This window comes from Zonotrichia albicollis, chromosome 7 (assembly GCF_047830755.1).
Source record: "Zonotrichia albicollis isolate bZonAlb1 chromosome 7, bZonAlb1.hap1, whole genome shotgun sequence".
Classification (NCBI taxonomy): Eukaryota; Metazoa; Chordata; class Aves; order Passeriformes; family Passerellidae; genus Zonotrichia; species Zonotrichia albicollis.
Window position 1 is genome coordinate 8588467 of NC_133825.1, and position 25324 is coordinate 8613790.

General features: G+C 49.8%; 1 pseudogene; it reads right to left on the minus strand.

Moving 5' to 3' along the window:
* LOC141729581 (uncharacterized) overlaps positions 1 to 25324 on the minus strand; it is a 425427-nt pseudogene that overhangs the window by 380262 nt on the left and 19841 nt on the right.

Sequence of the window (25324 nt, forward strand, 5' to 3'; positions counted from 1 at the left end):
AAGTTAGTGGCACGAGACCACAATGCAAATGGAGCAAGTGATTTAAATGACACAGCTGAGCTGTGCCAAACTGCCTTGTGATTAGATGCTGCAGTAATTAGGAACTGACATTCCAACAGCCCATTTCTCTGCTCCCTTGGGGGACAGTTACAGAGCTCCAGCCGCAGCTCACACCAGAGGGGAAAGCCCTCATGTGCAGCAGAGTCTTTGGGGCTTGCTGACATTTACCTCTCCTCCTGTGGCATTGTTGAGTGCTCTGACCACTTGTCCAAAACCCCTAGAAACAAAACAGAAGCAGAGAAAGAAGAAGCTGTTTAGCTCCTAGAGTGAAAGCCAGCCCACACAGGAGATCTCTGCTGGAAGTGTCAAAAACCTGCAGGAGGCAGGAGGGCTCTGCCAGAAGGCAGATGATGCATTTTCCTCTCAAGTGCATGGGCACTGGGCCTGTACCTGAAGCACTGGGGTTCAGCTTCTAAAGGGAGTTTAGTCTTTCCTCTTGGGTTTCACTTTCTAAACTGTGTGGGTACTATCCTGACCACAGAGTATTTCCTTCTGCAAAGCAGGGGAAAGAAATGTTCTTGGGAACTGTTATCTCACACAGCTTTGATAGAGGGTAGGTTCCTCTTTCAGGCAAGCAAGTTTCTTCTTTTCTCATTAATGGAGCAGTATGATTTTGAGACATACAAAAATGCTAAGGAAATTAACACAGAGCTGTCCCACACTTGAGACACAAGGAGATCTTCCAGGTCCTGTTCCTTGATGCAGGCAAGACCTTGGCAGCATGGAGATGTCACTGACATCTGTGCCTTCTGAGCACACTCACAAATTAATCACAAATTAAAATCTGAGCAGCACTGAGAGATGGGGTCCTCTATCCCCAGAGTGTGAACATGTTTACAGCTGGCCTGACTTCACACTGGATAGACATTCCACCAGAAAAACACCTGGCGCATGGCTGTGCAGGAGTAACTGCGGTTGGACTCACCCGCTGCCAATGTGTTCCATTTCGGTGTATATCCTAAAGGGATTTTCCTGGTTCACCATTCTCTCTGAGGGAAACAAAATGCAGGATGTTGACTTTAAAGCAGAGATCCCAGCTTCCAGGACATACAAAAGGCAGCCCCACTGTCAGGGGCTCTGAGCCCTTTGTGGTCAGCTGGGTAGCAACAACCACAACCACAAGAGCAACAGGACAGGCAGCCCTGCAGTGCAGATGGCTGGCACAGAGACTGATTCTGTACAGTCCTTTGAAGAGTTCTCTTGACAGGAAACAAAGCACGGGGAGATGCATTCCCAGGAGAGAAGAACATCTTCCCCACCTTTCAGCAGTTGGCCAAAGGAATTTATTTCCATTTGTAAAGCAGAGCAGCTCATGCTATAACTGATCCCGAAGGGGCTTTCAGCATCAGGACCCTGACCTGTTTATGAGCAGGCTGAGCTCAAAGATGCCCCTCTCCCAGCTAAGGAAGGCTCCAGCCTCTGCAGTCCCTCCAGCCCTCAGGGGCAGGGCAGCTAGCACAACGAGGCTGGCAAAGCCCAAGCATGAGCACTGGCAAGCAGTGGGAAGAAGCCACAGCCAGCCTGAGCCTCTTACAAGCTGTTGCCCCCATTGAGGACACAACAGGATGGGATTTGAGATCAGCTACACCGAGGGGTGGATCAGTGCCCTTTTTGTCCCAACAGTTGATGGCAGACACAGAATCCACTGGGCTCTGGTCTCAGCCCCACCAGGTCTTATCTGAGAGCACAGCACTGGCAGCTGTTACGGGCAAGAAGCAGATTCATTGGGTTGTGCTGCAGAATCACAAAAGACTTGATGTGTTTTCCTAGAGACTGATCTGAGCAGGGCTTGGGCCAATGGGTAGGATTCTAACAGTCATGGGAAAGAGTGGGAATCGGGTATGGAAAAGTGCCATGGATCTGAGGAATATACCATGGCTGGGCTGGAGGCTCTCTCCTGAGAAATGCCTGCAGTACAGTTTTATCTGATGACGCCACTTGGATACATCTCTTGGACTCATCTTGATAAGCATAAAACTAGAAGATTAAATAAAGGTTGCTACAAAAGTATGGCTTTTTTCTTTGGGGGCACATGGAAAACACCACTTGCTCTCTATTTGTCCTGTAACCTGATGTCCTTTCAAAGTAATTCTTATTGACAAAAAGATAGCATTCTTGTGAAAATAAACTGCAAATGTAGTAGTGGTAACAGTAGCAGTCATAAAAATGCCATCAGTAAGACATGGGGCAGAAGGGCTATTTCAGAGTGGAGAAAAAACCAACTCCACTTAAAAAGCCCCAAAACCCATAAATCGAAAAAACCCAAAACACAAAAAGTCCTGCCACAGAAAAAAAAAAAAAAGGCCTCCACAAAAAATAAACAACACAAAAACATGGCCCCTCTCCCAAAAAAAAAATAATCCCCAACCAAAAAGACAAAACTCCAAAACCAGTCCGTTTCTGTGAAGTTTTTTGCTCGGATTACTGGTTCAAAGTCAGGAGTCTAAGGAGAATTTAGGAAAAAAAAAATTCTGTTCAGTTTGGCCACTAGCACACGAGACTTGTCTAGATCATTTGCAAGGTCACAGCCTTCTGCAGATCCAAGAACAATTCCTGCTTCACCCTTTAGCAGAGAGGGAAGCTCAGGCAAACCCAAGCCCATCCCAGGTGCCCTCAGAGGCAGCAGGAACACCCAGAGCTCTCTCGCTGCCTCGGAGCACAGCACTTCCTCTGGGGATTCCTAAATGGCCCTGTGACACCAAACTCAGGAGGAGCATTTGGTACAGCTCTGCTGACACCTGCCCACAAAACACTGTCCCTCAGACAAGAAACACCCCAGACGTACCCAGCATCTCCAGGTGCTTCTCCTCAGTCTCCTCTTTCAGGGAGATGAAGTAACCGCCCGAGCTTGAGCTCCCAGGTTCGACAGAAAGGCTTCCTTGGGATGATGCTGCTGCAGCAGCAGGTTCAGAGCCCATGATGTGCTGGACCTGGAGCACTTCTGGTGGGCACTGTTCCTGTGCCTCACTCCAAACTTAGGGTCCTTCATTGCCAGACACTGGCTGGAAGTCTTCGCAGGCTGCCCGGTGAGATGTCAACACTTGCACCTCAAGTCAAACAGAACAAAGCAGTCAGACACTACAGCTTGTCCCTGTCAGCCAGGAGTCATCGACTGTGAGAAAAGGGAAAGAACAGATTGACAAGGGATACAGACAGCTTGTTTCAGTCCTCCATCTGGGTCACCATGTTCCACTGTAAAAACACTTGAAGGAACAAGGAGAGCAGGAATAGGCCAGAAGAACATAGCAGCAGTGGAGATTCAGCACACCAGGAAATGTCCTTCAGAGTGACTGTGATACACACTAGAGCAGGATGGCACTCAGAGGCATGGCCCCACTCCCTGCTGCTCTGAGTGGATAGGCAAGAAGGGCAGAAACCACCAGTTTGGTGCCTGCATCCCACTTTCACTCATTCTAGAGCCTGAGGGAGGCGATTAAGTTTCTCTCTGACAATTTGCATTTCTTCCTCCAGCCTCTTCTCCCTTGCCCTGTTGCTAGCCTCAGAGTCCTGCAGCTCTGCCTGCACGTGTCCCTTGATAGACTGTAAAGGAGAAGGGAGAGGACATTTCATGGGTGGAGTGGCTGCCACTCTTTCACTCACCTGGTTTTGTTGATGGCTCCTGTACTGATGGAGATTCTCCTCTTGAATTCTTCCCATGTCTTCCTTGTTCTTTCTCTTCACTGCCATGATGGCACTCTGAGCTTCGGGCAGCTCTGCTTGTGGCTCTGCCTTGATGTTCTGTGCACACAAAAGCAGAGCAAGTGACTGGGAGCTGCCATCAGGCTCAGCTTTTTCCTCTTGCAGCCTCCAAATCACATTTATTCAGCCACTTCTTTCTGCTTCCCTCCCCACATCTGCTTCCATTGCAAAGCTCCTGTCCCAGGGCTGATCTCTGCAAATTCCAAGGCCCTGTGCTTCCAGTGCCTGTGGGACTTCCTGGCCTCCTCAGTCCCAAGAGCTCTGGTTTACGCCCCTCTTCCTGCCCTTCCCTCTGTCCCCTGGCCAGTCAGGCTCACCTGGCCATTCTCCTGTGGCTCTTCCACCTGCTGCCTGAGCTGCTCTTCCTGCTCTTGGGCTGGGAACAGCTCTCCCTGAGTCTGGCATGGCATCTCTGATGAAGCACTCTGCTCCTGCCCTTTCTCTAGAAGCACCTGCACAGAAAGCAAGAGAAGATGGGTTTCAACTTCCCGTATGACTTTTGTGGGCCAAGACTCAAAGACTGCTGGGCTCACACGTTCCCAGAGCACTGTGCTGCTGCTCTCCTGGGTCGTTCTCTGCCTGAGGGGAGGCACAGATTCCAAAGCGACCTTGGCCTTATAATCAGGAACCATCTGGGATTGAAGCTCCAACAGCCTCTAAGGCAGCTGACAGGGAATGTGTGGCATTTCTCAAGGGTCTGGTGAGGGCCTCCCTCTGCTTCTGCCATGTCCTGTTTGTCTTTCAGTAGAGACTGACACCCCAGCCTGTCCCACAGCTCCATCATGGCTCTGCAGGTGTCAACCTGGGTGAGCTCAGCCCTTGTGAGAGACACTCCTGGAGTTCACGTTCTATTCAGGCCTGCATCAGCATTTCTGCCTTTCTGACATCCACTCTTTTTTTGGCAAACCTGGTTACTCAGGAGATGAGGATGCATGCAAAGTTTTCTGATGGAGGTCACAGAGCCTCTATGGCCACCTCAGTACATGGAGGAGGACCAAAGTGTTTCTTCTCCCTCTTTTGTCAACTGAGAATTCTGACCAGCAGAAACAGACGCTCTCCTAAGGCCCCATTAACGAATGCACTTACACAGCCCTGAGGAAGCCGGTGAAGGAAACCATGTGTCATATAATGCATGGCATGTATGACCAGAGTCACCAAACACCACCTGAACATGGAATTGTTGCACTTCTCTAGGACAGGCAGAAATTGAAAGAATTAACTGGAGACATCAGGACACAAGAGGCCAGAGGAGGAAAACAATTCTGAATGGAAAAACCATCATATCTGGAGGGGGAAACATCTCTGCCTGCTCAGAATTGGTCGAGGGAACATGTCTCTAATCCTCTCCAGAAAGGAATGCTTTTGGTGATCTTTGCACCTCCAACTCCCTTGGACCAGAGCCAGGAATATTCAGTTATGTAAATGTTACCTAGATAGATAGGTAGGAAGATAGACGGATAGATCTCACTACTATAATCTCCAGTTACTGCCCTCTCTGTTGCTGCACACATCAAAACATGGTAGCTTGTGTGCCGATCAGCAGCAATCCTGAGATTGCTCTCCTGTTGCTCAAAAAAGTACACTCTTGGGGAATGTGGAGATTTTAGGTCCTTATGGAAAGGAATTAGTCCCAGAGCACTGCACTGGGAACTGCACTCTTTGTGCATCTGTGCTTGGGCAAGTTCTTCTCTTGGACTCAACCACACTGACAGTGCTAACGTGGCTGGAATCAGAAATGCAGCCCAGCCCCTTCCAGTTTCTGTGATCTCTGAGGAGCAGCTAGAATGCAAGGGCATTGACCTCCTGCTAAATTTCCAAAGACATCACACAGTGATTCTCTGGGCTGTAGAATGACAGAGACAGTGTTAAACTCAAAGTGATCTTCAAGGCCATGCCTGTAGGCTTGGAAACACAAAAGCTACATCTGCATCAAGGTACAAAGAGGGCGCGAAATGCCTTCCAGAGCTTGATAAGGGCAGAAAAGATGGTGCAGCAGCATCCTTGCTTGCTGGAAAAAAAGAAAATGAACATGGCTTCTCCTCCTAGGAAACCCACAAACCACAAGATGGAAGTGTCAACCACTCCAGTATCTAAAGACCTTGGATGCAGTGATGGCATGTTTGGAAGAGAAATAGCCCTTGTGCTGAGCACTGTCATGCAGGGATTGATGGAAGTCTGTCTGGAGGTGCTTCCAGAGCCTCCCATTGTCCAGGCTGAAGCTCCCTCAGCACCTCCTCACTGGCCTTGTGCTCCACCCCCTTGCCCAGCTCCCCTGTCCTTCTGTGCACATGCTGCAGCCCCTCAATGACTCTCTGCTTCCCAGGGGCCCACAAGGGCACACAGCACTCCAGCTTTGTCTGCGGCGCTGCCCAGCACAGGGCCACGCTCACTGCCCTGCTCCTGCTGCCCCACTGCTGCTGACACAGGCCACCATGCCCTTGGCCTTCTTGGCCACCTGGCCACACGCTGCCTCATCTGCAGCTGCTCAAGGCCAGCAGCAACCCTGCGTCATTTTGGCCCACGCAACTCCGCAGCCACAAAGGTGCCCATTTCACCTCAGATACAGCAGGCACCACTGCAAGTTGGCCTTCCTGTTCTAAGCAACACAAGACAGCAGTCAAGGACTTGCAGCATCAGCCCCACTCTGGGCTCCAATGCACTTGCCAAAGGTGCAGACTTCACCACTAAACGGATCAGCAGAAAGTTTCCCCATCTGGTGTTTGAACCTTCCACAAGCCAAACACACCTTTCCAAAAAGGGAAAAGAAACAAACAAAGCCTTTTGACCTCCAGCACTACCACGTGTGCCCTTGGCCATGACATCGCAGAAGCCCAGAGATGGAGCTTCCCTAAACCAAGCAGCCAGAAGCTCAGATGAAGCCCCCAGTTCTGCACTGCCCCAACAGGACAGGTCAAAGGCCAATTTCTCGCTGTCACTGCCTGCAGGAAATGCCTTCGTCCTGCAGGACTCTGTACTCAGCATTCTCGGCCAGACACAGCAAGCGCTGGCTGCTCAGAAACTTGCACCTCTGCCTTGCACTAAAGACAGCGCCCCCCACAAGGGGCACTTACTCTCTTGAAATGATGAGGAGGCCCCTCGTGGTCTGACCATGGCTGGACAAAGGCGGTGGTCGTCTTTCTCATTGTCCTCCACTCTGGCTTCTTCTTCAATAGCAGAGAGAGCCAGGGGGAAGACGGCTCTTGCTTTTCTCACCTGTGGCAAGAGAGATTCATAAGGACACGACATTACCTGGTGCCTATAACCTTGTTTGTCCTCATACCGACTGCCACCTCTTATAAGGAGAACTCATCAACTTTGTTAGCAATGGCATTCTAAGTCACTCCAACCAGATTGAAATGGGGACATTCAAAAAAACAGTACATGGCTATGACTTCGATATTCCTCCCTGGCTGCTATTTGCAAGAAAATTTCTCTCTGCAAAAGGCAGCTTTTGGTTCTTGAAACCTCTGAAATGGAAAAGTAGGAAAGAGCCAGCAAGGTCTTTACAACTGCTGAGCAGACATTGAAAAGTAAAAAGGGCTTAGAATCCATTACAGTGCCTATAAGGACAGGAAAGTTTACGCAGAAGCATCCTTACTTGCTGGAAAAAGAGAAAATGAATAGGGCTTCTCCTTCTAGGAAACCCACAAACCAGACATTGAAATGTCACCCACTCCACTGTCTAAAGCTATTGGATGCAGTGATGGGATGTTTGGCACTGAAACAGCCCTTGTGCTGAGCACTGTCTTGAGTGGATTGATGAAAGTCTGCCTGAAGGTGCCTCAAGAGCATCCCATTGTCCAGGCTGAAGCTCCCTCAGCGCCTCCTCACTGGCCTTGTGCTCCACCCCCTTGCCCTGCTGCCCTGTCCTTCTGTGCACACGCTGCAGCCCCTCAATGACTCTCTGCTTCCCAGGGGCCCACAAGTGCACACAGCACTCCAGCTGTGGCCACGGCGCTGCCCAGCACAGGCCACGCTCACTGCCCTGCTCCTGCTGCCCCACTGCTGCTGGCACAGGCCACCATGCCCTTGGCCTTCTTGGCCACCTGGCCACACGCTGCCTCATCTGCAGCTGCTCAAGGCCAGCAGCAACCCTGCGTCCTTTTGGCCCACGCAGCTCTCCAGACACAATGTTGCCCATTTCCTTTCAGATACAGCAGGCACCATTGCAAGATGGTCTGCCTCTTCCGAGAAACACAAAACAGCAGCCAAGGACTTGCAGCTTAACCCACATTCATGGCTCCAAGGCACTTGGTAAAGCTGTGGACCACACCAAAATATGCCCCAGCAGAAACTGGCCGCTTCTGCTTTTGCCCTCACAAGGATGCCTCGCAGCTCCACACTTTGTTTCTTTTCAACATGGGAAAATAATTACCCCCATAGCTGCATAGACAACAAAATCCTCCCTTTGCAGCTTATCAAAAGCCAAAAGACAGAGTGCCCAAATTAGACTCTACCAGTGAAGAACTGCTCAAGGAAAGTGCAGACCACTTTCACAAGCCAAACACACCTTGCCAAAAAGGGAAAACAAACAAACCAAACCCTGGCACCTCCAGCATAAGATCCTTTGCCCTTGGCCATAGCACTGCAGAAGCCAAGAGATAGTGCTTCCCTAATCCAAGCAGCCAGATGCTCTCCCAGAGGCACCAGCCCTTTGCGGCCTCAACATGACAGGTCAGAGGCCAAGATGTGCGGTCGCTGCCTGGAGGAAATCCCTAGCTCCTGGCAGGACTCCAGCACCCAGCATCCTCAGCCTGCAACAGCAAAGTGCTGGCTGCTCCAAAACTTGCAGCTCTGCCTTGCACTAAAGACAGCACCACACACAACTGGCACTTACAGGTTTAGAACAAGGCGGTGTGAAGTATGTTGAATGGTTGTTGTCATCAACCTCATTGTGCTCCTCTTTGGCTTCTTCTCTAGGAGCAGCGGGAGCCAGGGGAGAGACGGCTCTTGCTTCTGTCATCTGTGGCAAGAGAGAAGCATGTGGGACAGCCCGGTACCTATCATGTAGAACCTCATTGCTTTTCACATCTACCACCACATATTCTAAGGAAAAATCATAGCATTTGATAGCGACAGAGGGGTTCTAAGTCACAGCCACCAAATTAAAATGGGACAATTCAACAGCACTCTAGATGGATATGAAGTTGATTCTTCTGCCTGGCTAATGTCAGCAAGCAAGGTTATCTCAGAAAAACGGAGCTTTTAGTTTCTGAAAGCACTGAAATGGAAAACAGTGAAAGCGACAGCAATGACTTAGCTATTGCTGCTGCAGATGTGGAAAACTAAAATTGGATCAGAATCCCATCCAGGGCAGGAGAAAGCAGGAAACGCTGTGCAGAAGCATCTTTGCTTGCTGGATAAACAGGAAATTAAACAGCCTATCTTGTGCTTGCAAACCAAGGAGCCAACAAACCACAAGATGGAAGTGTCACCCACTCCAGTGTCTAAAGCCCTTGGATGCAGTGAGAGGATGTTTGGCACTGAAACAGCCCTTGTGCTGAGCACTGTCTTGAGTGGATTGATGAAAGTCTGCCTGAAGGTGCCTCAAGAGCATCCCATTGTCCAGGCTGAAGCTCCCTCAGCACCTCCTCACTGGCCTTGTGCTCCAACCCATTGCCCAGCTGCCCTGTCCTTCTGTGCACACGCTGCAGCCCCTCAATGACTCTCTGCTTCCCAGGGCCCACAGCTGCACACAGCACTCCAGCTGTGGCCGCGGCGCTGCCCAGCACAGGGCCACGCTCACTGCCCTGCTCCTGCTGCCCCACTGCTGCTGACACAGGCCACCATGCCCTTGGCCTTCTTGGCCACCTGGCCACACGCTGCCTCATCTGCAGCTGCTCAAGGCCGCCAGCCCTGAGTCCTTTTGGCCCACACAACTCCCCAGACACAATGGTGCCCATTTCCTTTCAGATACAGCAGGCACCATTGCAAGATGGTCTACCTCTTTCGAGAAACACAAGACAGCAGTCAAGGACTTGCAGCTTCACCTTCACTCCAGGCTCCAAGGCACTTTCCAAAGGTGCGGACTACACCAAAATATGCCCCAGCAGAAACTGGCCGCTTCTGCTTTTGCCCTCACAAGAAGACTTCGCAACTCCGCACTTTCTTCTTTTCCACATGGGACAATAATTACCCTCATAGCTGCATAGACAACAAAATCCTCCCTTTGCAGCTTATCAAAAGCCAAAAGACAGAGTGCCCAAATTAGACTCTACCAGTGAAGAACTGCTCAAGGAAAGTGCAGACCACTTTCACAAGCCAAACACACCTTGCCAAAAAGGGAAAACAAACAAACCAAACCCTGGCACCTCCAGCACAACCTCATTGCCCATGGCCATAGCACTGCAGAAGCCAAGAGATAGTGCTTCCCTAATCCAAGCAGCCAGATGCTCTCCCAGAGGCACCAGCCCTTTGCGGCCTCAACATGACAGGTCAGAGGCCAAGATGTGCGGTCGCTGCCTGGAGGAAATCCCTAGCTCCTGGCAGGACTCCAGCACCCAGCATCCTCAGCCTGCAACAGCAAAGTGCTGGCTGCTCCAAAACTTGCAGCTCTGCCTTGCACTAAAGACAGCACCACACACAACTGGCACTTACAGGTTTAGAACAAGGCGGTGTGAAGTATGTTGAATGGTTGTTGTCATCAACCTCATTGTGCTCCTCTTTGGCTTCTTCTCCAGGAGCAGCGGGAGCCAGGGGAGAGACAGCTCTTGCTTCTGTCATCTGTGGCAAGAGAGCAGCATGAGGGACAGCCTGGTACCTATCATGTAGAACCTCATTGCTTTTCACATCTACCACGACATCTTCTAAGGAAAAATCATAGCATTTGATAGCGACAGAGGGGTTCTAAGTTACAGCCACGTAATTAAAATGGGTCAATTCAACAGCACTCTAGATGGATATGAAGTTGATTCTTCTGCCTGGCTAATGTCAGCAAGCAAGGTTATCTCAGAAAAACGGAGCTTTTAGTTTCTGAAAGCACTGAAATGGAAAACAGTGAAAGCGACAGCAATGACTTAGCTATTGCTGCTGCAGATGTGGAAAACTAAAATTGGATCAGAATCCCATCCAGGGCAGGAGAAAGCAGGAAACGCTGTGCAGAAGCATCTTTGCTTGCTGGATATACAGGAAAATGAACAGCCTATCTTGTGCTTGCAAACCAAGGAGCCAACAAACCACAAGATGGAAATGTCACCCACTCCAGTGTCTAAAGCCCTTGGATGCAGTGAGGGGATGTTTGGCACTGAAACAGCCCTTGTGTTGAGCACTGTCATGAGGGGATTGCCAGAAGTCTGCCTGGATTTCCCTCAAGAGCCTCTCAATGTCCAGGCTGAAGCTCCCTCAGCACCTCCTCACTGGCCTTGTGCTGCACCCCTTGCCCAGCTCCCCTGTCCTTCTGTGCCCATGCTGCAGCCCCTCCATGACTTTCTGCTTCCCAGGGCCCACAGCTGCACACAGCACTCCAGCTGTGGCCGCAGCACTGCCCAGCACAGGGCCACGCTCACTGCCCTGCTCCTGCTGCCCCACTGCTGCTGGCACAGCCACCGTGCCCTTGGCCTGCTTGGCCCCCTGGCCCCACGCTGCCTCATCTTCAGCTGCTCACGGCCGCCAGCCCTGCGTCCTTTTGGCCCACGCAACTCCCCAGCCACAAAGGTGCCCATTGCACTTCAGATCCAGCAGGCAGCATTGCAAGATGGCCTTCCTTTTCTATAACCATATCTTCTAAGTAGATATCATAAAGTTTGATAGGAATAGAATTCTAAGGGACTCTGACTAAATTAAAATGGTCTAATTCAACTGTACAGGAAATTGCTCCTATGTAAATATTCCACCCTATCTGCCTTCAGCAAGCAAGGTTCTCTCTTCAAAACTAGGTTTGTAATTCTTCAAAGCTCTGATATAGAAATTTAAAATATCCATTTCGGACTTTGTTATTTTTCTTCAGGCATGAAAATAGATTTTCTTTCAGCCTTCCTAGCTGGCCCTCTACACTCTACTGCTGCTGGCCATGCTCTCAGCTTGCTTTATAATTCTTAAACACCAGGAACATGAGATGTTCCTTTATCACTCACCTCAGGATCTTCAGCACTGCAGAATACATGCTTCAGGTGACCTGTAATGGGAAGGGAAAATGAACCAGATGCTGTTAGAATACTGCCTGGGCTGCTGAATCCCACAGAACAAGTTAACCCAAAAAGAGATGATTTCCTCTTTCACAACATCCCTCCAGCAGACACATTTCATTCACACAGTCAGCAAGAGATCAGGACAATATTCTTGCTTGTGCCTACAATTTGGCCTGTTTTGCCAGTAAATGAATACAAACATGACCAAGAAAATGCAAATTGCTCTTTAACACTCAATGCTCCTATTCTACCAAAGACATGAAATAGCTTCTGAAATCCTCTCCTTGAGGTCCTTTTTTTTTTTTTAATCAGTTGCATGCACCAGTTCTTATTAAGTTGCTTGAAACAGTTGCTCAGACAAGCTTCCCTAAAATCCCCCTGAGCTGTGGCAGACACTCACTGCTTTAGAGTTTGCATTTCCTTGCAAAGGGAATCACTATTTCAGCACTTTGAAAAGGTCAAGTTAGACAGTCAAACCCTTTCATGACAAAATTTAAAAAGAAATAAGCTTTCTCTGAATTCTGGGAACAACTGCAGAGTTTTTAGAAGGCCTTCCAATAAGGTCTGCCAGTCTACATTTCCAAAGGTGTCTTGCTTGTCCCAAAAACTGAGGAAATGACAGACTCTGCTGCCACAGACTCTCCCTTGGAGGGAATGGAAGCCCTGAAGGTTCCCCTGCAAATGCTGCCCCTGTGGCTACAGATACCCCCTTTTAGCTGAACCTCTTGACAGGAGCTTTACCAAACCAGAGGCATCCTAATGTTCTTTCTCTTTCAACATCAGAAACTCAGTCACCAGCAGGAAGAAATACAAAAGCCAGCTTATAATACACCCTAACCTAAGCAGATGGGAAAACTCTATTTACGTGCAAAGTGTGTAACGTAATATGCAGCAAAACAAACACCATAAGCAGCAAAAGCTGCCATGGCCAGATGGTGGATCATTGTCCGAGTGCTGTGCCAGTCTTCTCCAACACTAGAAAAACAAATGGTCTGTCAGAGTGCAACTACCCACTGACCAATGCTCCAACCAGGAGGGTTCTCCTGATGTGAGCAAGGCCTAGGGCTGCTCTGACACTGAGGCCTTCCGTGCACCAAGGCAACCTTCTGATGTCACCACAACGATGTGGCAACCATGCCGTGATATCACAAAGCAAATTATGACAAAGAAAAGCATCACAAAGCATGTTAGTCTGTGAATTTATGCAAAGCAATTACCAACCTTCTCTACAGCAAACACAAAATGGCCTCAGAAGTTCTTCTCTGTAACAAAGCAGCACAAATTCCCCTCATGGGCCAAACCCTGTTGTTCAGGGGATCCAGGAGGAGCTCCAAGAGTGCCCCAAGCACCTACAGCCTGTACCCCAGCTGAGCACTCAGATGGGACACAAGCAAAGGAAACCAGACCAAGAAAATGGCTCAAAGCATTGTACAGAACCAGGAGAGAAAGCACTATTGGCATAGCAGCTGAAGTAATTCCTAACAAATCACCCCATATATCTGCATGTTTATTGGATGTTCCCAGGGCTGCTGTGTATGTACAACTCTTCCTCTGCTCTGCCTTTCTTCCCCTTTGGCAGCAGTCGAACTGGCAGCATCTGCCCGCCAGCAGCAGCTGCTCCAAGCTGGGAACGCCGCTGGCGGTGCTGATTTCCAGAGGCTTCTGTGTGCCAGGGGAAGCCAAGGCAGGAGCGGGTTGAACGGGGCCTGTGCTGCTGCTGCTCTGTGCCAGAGAGCCCGGGCTGGGCAGGGCACGGTGCCCACTGCGCTGCGGGCTCCTTCTGCTGCCACAGCTGGGCACACCTGGCAGCAAGGCATGACAACTTGTGGGCAAGCCAAGGGGTTTCTGGGGCTGCACTGCTCTGCACACACCCAGCACACCTGCAGCACAGATTTTTAACCCTCAAACAGGTAAACCAAAGGGAAACAGCTGGAAAAGATTTCATTTTGACCATTCTTACCTGCTCAACAGAAGTCTTCAAAACGAACTTTACCATGCAGGGCCCGATCCCTGCTGCCAGCTCAGGGTTAGAAGAGAGGCAATCCTTGATCTCAGCACTGGATGTGTGGGGAATCACTTCCCTAATACGTGCACATCCAGCAATCTCACTTACTAGTTTGTATCCATGGATCTAAGACATATTCAATACTTTGCTGAAACTCACAGGCTAAATATTCCCCCAAATTATTTGATGTACTGATTGATACTTATTGACTTATTGATACTTAAATCACTTCTCCAAATTTGCCGACATGAGAATAGGAGTGTCCTGTAGGTCCCTGCCAGTCTTTGACACAGGTTCAGGAGGAGACCCATGCACAAAATAACCCAGGACAAAACGGGGCTTGCAAAGTAAATTCATTCTATTTGTTGCAGTAGCAAATAATACATACCAAGCCCTGGATTCCTAAAAATCTGCCGAGCAAGAGAAGGAGATGGAGCGTGGTGCTTGGCAGCAGAGGCAGGTAGGCAATGCACTTTCAGGACATCCCCTGGATCAAAACGCTGTGCATCTCATCGTTCTCTCCCTTCCATCTCAAAACCAGGCCTTGTATCTTCTGCTCAGGAGTGGAATTTCCCAGTTACAACATCTGCTTACACATGGCTGGTGTGTGAGATGAGGCCAATGAATCAAGGATTTAAAAGAACTGGAAGAGTTAAAATTTTAGCTAGATTTAGTTAGGAGAAAGAGTATAGCAAGAAGAGTAGAAATAATAAGGGATAGCTAATTTTTAGCAGATTAGGTCGTTCAGGCTAGGGTAATATATCACTTGCCTGTCTTTACTATGTTTAAAGAAGCAGGATGGGATTTCTTTGTGACAAAGGAGAGGACCGTAGCCTTCACCTGGGCCCCAAAACTTCAGCTATAGCCAAGGGGTGCGAAAGCCTGCCAACAGGTCATAAGGAAAGAGGTTAAATTGAGGAAGATGTCCTGGCCTTCATCAGAAGGAGACCATTTCCCACTTTAAAACCCACCAACCCATTTGAAGTGAAAGACTGCAGAAATGTGAAGGAACTTTGGACTCAATTATAATACATTTTAATTCAAAGGAGGGTTTGGGAATTATATGAATGTGTAAGATATTCTAGATGAGTAGAGATGAGAGAGAGAGCCAGTGATTCTTCACACGTCTTTAGGAGACAACTCCTTGTGTGCCTGGCGCTGTAATAAACATACCACCTTGTACCTTTAACTGTGATGAGTTGAATTCCACACCTCATTTGGTGACCGCGCCAGGAACGCTTCTCTGCTCCAGCGAGAACAACCGGGCTCTGGACGTCTCTGGGCACTGCCAGGACATTCCTTTCCTGGAGGCACCTCCGCTCTCGGCTGTTCCTCGTGGGGGACAGACAAGACTGCCGGGACTGTGGAGAAAGGGAATGTTTAACTCTGTATAAAGTAACCCGTAAGGCGTATGCAGGGGAAGGCCTGTTCACAAGTCACACAGAGATGTCCTGTGCACAACGTATGCCTGTACAGTTTGGGTTTGGGTCTGGCTGCTGGCAGAAAGGATTTGCTGTGTCAATAAGGACCTGCTAGCAATTCTGGGGGTGAATTGAGCAAGTCCTGTTTTATTGCTGCTATTTTTCCTGTGTGCTGTAATTGTGGTTTTGTTTTCAGTGTGTGAGTGTTTGAGGAAGATGATGTGGGTGGATGCTGATGTGGTGGATGGTGTGTGTTGTGTTGAGAAAAGAGAGCACTCTGTCCCCTCATAAAGAGATACTCCTTCCTGATGAGCCTGTGTGTGAGGACTTTCTAATTGCAGGGGTTGGTGCTCGCTGGTGCGCCTGGTGCTTGGGTATACAGGGGGTTGAGTGGTTTTTCTCCCACACTGTGGTCATTTGGGACTGCAGGGTTGTGTTTGGGGAGATTTTAGGATTTTGTTTGCAACAAGTGCAGCAATTTATGCAGATAACTACAGTGTGGTGATTTACGTATGTTGACCTATGGTAGTTCCTTTCTACCACCCCCCCTCCTCCAGGGTTAAAAATCTCCTGCCACGAGGTGAACGCCCTCTTTCCTCTCCTGGACATCCTCTTTCCTCTCCTGGGTGCTCCCCTTCTCCCCTTTCTCTCCTGGAGTTGTTCTCCATTAAAGCTGTGGGACTTTGGTCCCGAGAAGAAAGAGCGCCTCTCGCCTTTTGCTTTTGTCCTTGTCAGTGTCACTGGAGTCCAGAGCTCGCCAAACTGATCCCCCACGAGGCAAAAACCGACAAATGGCCCCACATGCAGAGCTCAAAAACTGGCGACATTTCTGATGGACTGGAGTGTTTGCCACACTTTTGGAATTCCCTATTCCCACACAGGTCAGGCAATTGTTGAAAGGACGCACAACACTCTAAAACCCATTCTAGGTCAACAAAAGGGGGATCCAAGCAACACCTCTGACAAGGTGTTGAGCATAGCTTTAGATGTCTTTATGCTTTGAATAGCTCATTTGCAGGACATAATCCTCCAATTTTTAGGCACTTTTCAAACAGCACACAGGCAAAATTGTAAGAAAATCCTCCGGTGTTGATCAGAAACCTTGAGTTAGGACAAATTGAAGGACCATTTGCACTAATCACTTGGGGCAAAGGGTATGCTTGTATATGCACAGGTGCCAGACCTAAGTGGGTCCCTGCAAAGGACATGAAACCGTCTCATACACAAGAGCGCACCGACAATTCCACCAGCAGGGAAATGAGCACGCAGACGTGAGCCACACTGAGAAAGTACGGTTCATGCCAGACATTCCCTGTTCAACCTGTGAAAGATACAAATCTTGAGTTTGACTGTTGATTTTTGGACTGTGAAAATTGTTTGTATCATAGAGCTCTTTCAGCCAAAGCATGGTGCCCATTTTGTTCAAAGGAATTCTAAGATATCCACATTTGTAAAAATGGAAGGTCAGAGGGACAGTTTAGTGCCCTATAGTTGGCCAGTCCCTGAACAAGTGCTAAAAGATTTGCTTGAGAACTGAAAGAGATGGGGAAGTTTTTGCCAAAAAGCAGCTGAACAGGAACATGGAGCTCGATCAAATGATATACTGGCATTTGTTGGTTTTGCTTGCTTGCTTTTGCAGTGCACATATGCCTGTAGATCAACCAAAAATGAATGTTTACCTTGCTTTAGCCAAGTCCCCAGGCTCAGACACCCTATGTTTGACCAATTTGAGCCCAGACAAACCCTTTGTGACCTGTTTGGTCGGTGTGCCAGTGCCAGCCAAGGAATGGCCAATACCCAGTCGTGACAAATATTGGTGTGAGGCTGCCAATGAGACCAATCCCATAACCAGCTGGCATCATTGGGCCCCTGATCTTCTTAGAGCACCTTCTGAACCTCAAGAATTGGAATTCTTGGTTCATTTCTAATGGAATTCTGTGCTGCCTTTCAGTACCAGGGAGATCCACCGTTAAATGTTACTCCACATCATCCTGTGGACAGATATTCAAGTTTGTGGTGCAATTGTACTACCCCAGTGTCCCCTAAGGGTGAAACTGCTGACAAGCAGCTGACCTAGATGTGTCCCCACAACAATTAGTAACAGAATATTGGCTCATTTGTGGAGGTAGAGCCTGACAGGGAATTCCTCAAAAATTAAAGGTGGCCCATGTAGCATCAGATAACTCACTGTGATAGCACCTATCGTTAAAAACGCCATCAAGAGAAAACACAGAGAAAAAAGATTTGTCCATCATTACAAAGAAAAGTGTAATAGCAATTTCAGACCCTAGGGCCCTGCAAAATGAGTTACATCAAATTAATTTCTGCATCCACTTGCCTCGAGTGAGGCACTGAAACCATTATAGCGATTGGGGTGTTGGCTGAAGAAAGAAGACAGTGCTACTTGCATTGCAATTAGTGACATGATGACTGATGTTAGTGTTGTCAGACATGCAACCTTACAGAACAGAGCAGCAATTGATTTTCTTCTACTGGCACAAGGACATGGTTGTGAGGAATTTGAAGGACTGTGTTGCATGAACCTGTCTCATCACTCTGAATCCATCCTCAAAAGCATACAAAAGCTGTAAGATTTGACAGCTCCAATTAAAGAAAATGGTGGGTCATGGTTAGATGATTTGTTTCAAGGATGAAGCTTTGCATCTTGGCTAAGGGGACCTTGTAGCATAGGACTGTATGGATTGGGTGTTTTGGTAGTGGTACTAGTAGTAATACCTTACATACATTGGTGTGTGTGACAAATGATGGGCAAAACTATCAAAGAAGTTTTTATCACACAAGAGAGAGAGGCAGGAAATGGATTCACAGGGAGTTCTTGAAATCTCACACAGATGGTGAAGGAAGGTATAGACATAGAGGAAGGTTTTGAATAAGACCTTGGAACAGACAAGACTTTTTTGGAACAATGACTTGTAATTGTTATCAGACATGACTTTTGCCCTTTGAACTGACTGGACTTTCACAGCATTAAAATTGCTGTGTTGGAATATAGCAAGGCTTAATGCGAGCAAAAAGGATGCTTTCAGCAAGTAATAAGCAGGTATACTATAGTAAAGCTATGAAATGCAAGGTAGGTAATAAACTACACGGATACAAAGGTTTCTTTTTAGTTGTACCGTGAGGGGGAATTGTGGGAATCCTTCAAATCAGAGAGTTTTGGGAAAGTTGCAAAAGGCAGACCTCAGAAACAGCAGACCTGCAATTAGAGCTAAGCAGCAGCCATAAGATTTGTCAGCAGAAAAGTTATAGAACAAGTAGAAAAGTAAGGACAAAAAAAACAATGGTCTGTGTATTAATGCTTGATTAGGACAACTCTCAAACCTTCAAAAAAGTATCACTAGGAAGATATTAGGAACTTCTCAGGTTAATAATGGAGCTCAGTGCATTGTGTTTTAAGGTTTACAAGCAGGTATTTTATTCAAAAGAAGCAAGCCCTGTTTTAACAAAAGGTACGTGTGCGTATAGTGGTTGGATAGAACTACTGTCAATATGCATCTGCTTTGTGTGATTGGTCAAAAAACTTTTCAAGGAAGCATTACCATTTAGTTCTTTGCCTGCTGCCACAGATGTGAGCTGCTGGCATCTTCCCATAGTCACACCCAAGTAATGAGACTGATGCTGGAAAACAAACAGCTCGAGGCGCGTTCCTCAGCAGTCCCGTCCCGTTTGTAATTCGTACAGAGACCCCCAGCCGGCAATAGTGTATAGATGTTAAATTACATCTATGAGAAATTAATAGGTATTATTTCATTCATTTTGATATTTTTTTCATTTCATATAGATTTATATATTTTCATTTCATATAGATTTGGTTTCTTCCTCCAGCTTGGGAGAGTGAAGAATTACAACAGTGCAAAACCTTCTGCCCACACACCAGTCAGCACCCAGGCATGTGCATACACACCCACCCACTGTGCTTGCTCTTCTCAGCATCTTGGGGCTGCTGTTTGCACAGAATTGGGATGAATTTAACTCAACAGAGGCACAACTGGGGTGTCCAGCTTGTCATGAACACTCATGTGGCAACGAACAACACAGAGCTCTCAAATCACATGATCACAGGTAATTTCATTCCTGCTGGGAACTGAGGAAGTCTCAAAAGAACCAAAGACACAGACAACGGGGTGGAAAACATTGGCATCATGGTACTGCTGGTATCCTCATGGAGGAAAATCTCTTGGACTTCTTAAGGTGGGAGCTTTCCAAAAACTAGGAAAATTGCTCAGCACTGGCTGCCCAATTGTGAATGGTTTTCTTGACTTGGCAAAGGTGGGGTGTTAACAATGGACTCCGTCCTTGGTTCAAATCACCTGCCCTCACCTGCAGGCAAAAGCACCACCACCAGCAGCAGAAGCTACTTCAGTCAATTTTCTCAAAAAGCTCTGTTAAAGTTGGGAGAGGAAAAGAAAACACATCAGACACTGTGGATTAATGACAACACTCTGAGGAGCAGTTCCAAAGTAAAGGGCAGCAGCTTCTCTCTGGGCCACTCCTTGTGCCCCAAGGCAGCCGGGCTGCCCTGGCTGCCCAGGACCCTGCGCCCCGCGGGCTCTGCAGAGCTGCACAGCGGGGAGGCAGCTTCGGGCACCTCAGCCCCTGGGCAGGAGAGGCTGCTTGCTCTGCAGGGCTGCCTGTGGGCAAAAGCAGGGTGCTGGCCTTCTGCTCTTGGCCCCAGCCTGGCCTTGCAGGGCTAATCCTGTTCCCTGTCTCAAATGTGCTAAAGACAGACTTGTTTGCTTGCAGCTCTGCACAGGTGTGATTTGCACCACAAAATACTGAAGGGCTAAGGCCTGAACAACAGACCCTGACTGAAGCCTCAACAACAGGACCTGAGCCAAAGCTGCCCTCTAGATGTCCTTCCCAACCCAATGTTCTATGTACCTGCTACTTAACCAAGTGTTACTATCAAAACGAATGTTGCATGCATTTACTGGTGAAACACGTCTTCACCTTTCTGCATGAGGAAAATGGACAAGGCCACATCTGGCCTTGGTTCCTCCTTGAGCCCTGGCCAGGCTCAGGGAGAAAACCAAGAGGAGAATGACACCAGCTGTGCCCCCAGCAGAAGCTCTGGCACATTGCTCGTCCAGCACTGTCAGAGCCGGGCTACTCTCACAGCGCACTCGGGAGCCTCGTGGCCGCCAAAGGTGGAGGCACCGCAGGATTTCCCGGTTCCCGGCCGTGGCTCTGCAGGGCTGGGCTGGGACAGCTTCCCCCAGCTGATGTGCAGCACTGGATGAAGGGGAAAGCATTGGGGTACCTGGCGATGGATCTTCCTTAATCACCAGATGCACCCTTTTGTAATAATGCTGAGGTTCATTGCTTAGCTTGTCCTTTCCTGACTCTTTTTTGCACTTTTGCATTACAGTAAATTACACTGTTCCTTCAGCTGGTGTCTGTGTCTGCATCTCTGACCCTCCCCACCATCAAAACAAACACACAGCCAGTTTAGCACGAGACCTGCCTCTCTTCCAGCCCATCTCTTGGCAAACACCCCTGATGGCCATCTCCACAAATGAAATTCCCACTTTGCAACTTCCTTTTCTGCAGGCAGGTGAGAAATGAGCCACTCCCAGCTCTGGACACCTCCAGAAACCAGCTGCTTTCAGCAGTCACAACCCTGAAATATCAACCTCCTTCCTTAACCTGGCACAGAGAGCTCCCACCAAGAAGCCTTTTGTCCAAGGATACCCACAGAAGAGCTGGAGAAGGGAGCAGCTTGAAACACAACTGCTTCAGAGTTTAAACCTGTCTTTATCAAATGAGCACACACCAACCTGTCCCAAAGGGAAAGCAGGCAGGAAAGAGAAGCTCCTCTCCCACAACAGCAAACTCTGTGCTTCCTTCTGTTCCAGCTGGAGTGTGGAGGCCATGGGCTGTACCTCACTTTGGGAAGGAGCCCTGGGAATTGGCCTGATCTGGGAGGGGAGCAAAGGAATTCCCCAAAAAGTAGGAAAAGATTCTTTGGAAGCATTAGATTATGACAATATTTCTGGAGGAAAGAAAAAAAAAAAAAAAAAAAAAAAAAAAAAAAGTGTAATTTCAATAATTCAAAAAGTTCCCAGACTGAAATTTGTTTGCCAATATGAAAACCCCAAAGTCTCTGTGGTGTGTCAGGAAGCTCAGGAATGTAGAGAGCATTTTGAGCAGACACTGGAGAGAAGCAAGCTGCACAACCCTGCATACATGCCTTAGAGCAGAAACATGCTGCTCTTGGGCAAATAATATAAAGAAGTTTGCCAAGATGTACCCCAGGAAAAGAGATGTGAAGCAAGATGTTCTAAGGATGTGAAGAGAAGATATGGGGCAGAATGTTCTGCTGACGCTTTTGCCAATTTATGAACGTGACCAAAGATATGTTAGCTCTTTGTCCTACACATAACACTTTGTAACCAGTTATATGTATTCTCCCGGTGCTGAACCCTGCATTACCATATAAATGTACCCTGAGATTTGCAATGAACTAAGCATCGATCATTACCTCCATGAAGATTGATCTCTGCCTGCGGAGGGCTCCTTTCTCTATTACCCCTCTCCTTTTCCCCATCTCTCTCCCGTATACATTTTTTCTCTATCTGGCATCCATATACTTTCTTTCTTTACAGAAATGAACCTGCAAGGCTTGGATAAACATCATTGGTGTCCGTCCCCCAGAGCACAAGGAGCTCCCCAACAAGACTTCAAGACTAAGGGACAAAGCTTCCCCCTTCAGCTCTCCACAGGAGCTCTAGGGAGTCTCTCTCCACTGCAAGATCTCCTTTATCAATCTACAGTGACAAGAGTTGGCTGCAGGAAGCATTTGCATTGGAGCTCTCCCCAAATGGGGGGAAAAAAAGAAGAGGTGATTCCTGTGGAAATACAAAGGCAACGCTGCTTGGGAAGACACCAATGTGAGTTTGCTACATCTCTAGGCCAAAAATCCCTTGAAGAAAGCAACATCCATCCATGGGGCAGCACTTTGGTATCAATGCTGATAAAATTGCTTCCCATTCCTGCTGCTGTAGCTGACTCCGAATCACGAGAAATGTGCCAACTCTGCCAAAGACAGGCAGACATAGTGAGATAAAACCAGCTAGTCTGTGGAAAAGGAGACCAAATTAACGTTTTCTAATCACCCCTTTTAATCCTTTTCCCAGCCAAAACAGAGCAATGTCCTTCCTTTCTGTCACCGATGGTTACCCAGGCACGGCATGCAGCGTGGGGATAACCTGCTGTGCTGTGCCGAGCCGAGCCGAGCCGAGCCGAGCCGAGCCGAGCCGAGCCGAGCCAAGCCCAGCCCGGCCAGCCCCGGGGCCGCCCCGCCCACGCTGTGCCCGCAGCCCCGGCTCTGCCGCGCGCGTCCCCGCGGGCCCGAGCGCAGCGCCCCCCTTAGGCCGCGCGCCGCCGGTGCAGCCGCGGCCGTTGCGCTGCGGGCGTTGTGGCCACAGTCGGCGATGGACGCAATGGCGGAGCTGCCGCTGCCCGCCGGGCTCAGCGCCCGCACCTTCCCCGCCAAGCTCTGGCGCCTGGTGAACAGCCCCCGCGTCCGCTCCGTGCGCTGGGACAGCCGCGCCCAGGGGCTGCTCATCGACCGCTCTCTCTTGGAGCGAGAGCTGCTCAGCTCGGGCCGCGCCCACAGGTGCTGTGGCCATGGGACGGCCCCGGTGCCGCACACCTTCAGGGCCACGCAGTTCCGCAGCTTCGTGCGGCAGCTCTACCGCTACGGCTTCCGCAAGGTGCCGGGCTGGCTCGGCTCGGCTGCGCCGGGCGATGCCGGGGCCTGGCTCCACTACAGCAACCCCTGCTTTCGCCGCGACCGCCCCGACCTCCTGCTCCGCATCAGGCGCCGGAGCGCGTCCAACAGGCAGCGGCCGGCGGCGGGCCGGGAGGGCCGTAGGCACCCACCCCGCGGCTCCCAGCAGCTCCCCGGGGCGCGGCCGCTGCCGGACGGGCGGCACGGGCGCGCTCGCTTCACGGCGCTGCCCAGGGAGCGGCCGCCGCTGCCGGCCGGGCGCCCGCCCAGCGGCTTCCTCCTGCTGCACAGGGAGCGGGCGCTGCCGGACGGGCGGGAGCTGCGCCGCCCCCGGCCCGGCCGCCTCCAGCAGCTCCCCGGGGAGCGACCGCTGCTCGCCCGGCGCCCGCCCTGCGGCTTCCACCTGCTGCACAGGGAGCGGGCGATGCCGGCCCGGCGGGAGGGGCCGAGCCGCTTCCAGGAGCTCTACGGGGAGCGGCCGCCGCCCGCCGAGCGGGAGGTGCTCGGCATCCCGCCCTGCCACTTGCTCGGGCTCCACGGGGAGCGGCCGCTGCCGCTCGGGCGGGAGGGGCCCCGCGGCCGCTTCCAGCAGCTCCACAGGGAGCAACAGCCCCCAGCCTACGACGCACAAGGTAGGAAAAGAGTTGTAGCCTTGTTTTTCCAAAAGGTCCTGAAAAGCGACCGTTTGAAGTATTTTCCCACAAGGCTCTGCCATTCTCGGCCAGAAGTTGTCAAGCGTACTAGGAAGGGGCGCCTAGGAGGCCAAAAGATTCTCTGCCTGGTTTGCCTGTGTGCTTCCCGTGATGTTTGATCCACAGCAGCACTGGAGCTCTGTGTCCCACAGCCACGGTGTGGAGCCTGACCAATGTGTTTGGATTCTTGCAGCCACCCCGGGCACTTCAGGGCCCAGCGCTCCACCCGGCAGTGCAGCCTGTGCAGCATGGATGGCCTCCAGCTCCACACAGAACGCACCTGGGGAGGAGGAATGGCCGCCAGCAGATCTGGGCCTTGCCGTAGAGAAAATGATTCAGGAGATCAGGAGGTCCCTGTCTGAAAGATCTCCCTCTGCTCAGGTAATTCCATTGGATTGGGATAAAAGGGGCTGGACTGAGAGCTTTTGAACCTTGTTACACGGTTGACAAGCAAAGGCTTCTTGAATTGAACTTATTTCATTATTTTTTGGTTATTGAATTATTCTTGGTAAAGAAAGATTTCTAAAAGAGAAGATGAAGAAGAAATGAAGAACAGGTTTTACTTGCTGGGAAAGAGAAGAGTGTTTGGAGAAGTGGCACTGAAGGCCAAGTGTCCCGTGCAGGGAGGGGCATGCCAGAGGTGCCTCTGCTCCAGTTGCAGCAGATGTGGGCTGTGCCTCTTTTGGGTGGGAAGGCCAAGGCAAAGCAAGGGCTGGGTTGCAGCTGCTGCTGCTGTGTGAGCTCTGCTGTGCGTGTGGGCGCTCCCAGAGCCGTGGCTGGGGTTGGGCTGCAGCTGCAGCTCTCTGTCCTTTTGCAGATTATTACACGTGTTGGCCTAAGAATGTCTCTCTTTCTGTTGATGTGCCGACCCATTGCCTGCAGTACATTTGTGATGATGACTCAAGGGGGGAAGTAGGATTTTTTGGATTTACCAATACCTTATTCTCAAGTGGCATGACTTTTGTCTTCTGTAAAGTCACACATAGCAGTTTAGAGAAGCATTTTATTCCATAATAAAAGGAAACATTGCAGGTTCAGAACCATCTTCAGAATCTTTAGGGTTCTGATGGACGGGCTATGGCAGAAGAGATGAATATTCTGGAACTGGTCATAGGGAGAATATCTTTGTGTCCAAAGCTAATTTGCTTCATTGTGGACATTTACTTCCTCAGTGGAGTAGAAACACTACTTGGTTGTCTAGCTTTTCCTGTCGTTTGGGTTCGTTTTTTCCCCTACCCTAATGATTTACAGCTTTTTGCCACTGATCACAAATGTGGCAAATAGCCTGGAAATAGCCTGGGTGCATCAATGTTTGCCTGGATGACACACGTGGGGCAGCAGCAGAGGGCTCGGAGAAGCAGCACCTTGTGATGGGTTGTGTGAGCGCTTGGCTGGGGGTGCTGAGACTGCCAGGCAGAAATGTGTGCTTTGCCTGTGGGTTTGCAGCACACAGCCCTGGGCAGGGCTGGCAGCCGTGCTGGCAGCAAGGAGAGCCCCTGGCTTTGTGCTGGCAGATTTCTCAGAGCTCTGGGGTAAGGCAGGGTCAGAGCGTGGGGGCACGTCCCCTC